The following is a 410-nucleotide window of genomic DNA, read 5'->3' as shown; positions in this document are numbered from 1 at the left end:
TATCGCCAGTCTGAAAGAAGACTATGGCTAGTCTAATATGTTATTGCCTAAGGCTATGCATCTAGAAATCAATGATGCCTTATATTCACCCAGCTCTAAGAGCAACAGCAGCCTATTGAGTTTTCAAGATATAAGAATGAATGATTTTCATATTGAAACAATGGGCGAAGGAAACAAATAGTTCCTTCAGGTATATGTATTAAATCGCCCAAAGCCATAATAAGTCCTAAAGACTATACCTGTATTCTCTACTTACCTAGACTATGCATAGATCAGTATGATAGAGGCTAAAAGCCTGCGAAAATATACACTTTATGGCACGACCGGATTGGCCATCCTGGTCCAAACATGATGCGAAAATTGATATTCAAAAGGCACACATTAAAAGATAAGAAGAGTTATCCCAAAGA

Source organism: Brassica oleracea, chromosome C8 (assembly GCF_000695525.1).
Source record: "Brassica oleracea var. oleracea cultivar TO1000 chromosome C8, BOL, whole genome shotgun sequence".
Lineage (NCBI taxonomy): Eukaryota > Viridiplantae > Streptophyta > Magnoliopsida > Brassicales > Brassicaceae > Brassica > Brassica oleracea.
The sequence above is the reverse complement of the archived record's forward strand: the minus strand, read 5'-3'. Positions refer to the sequence as shown.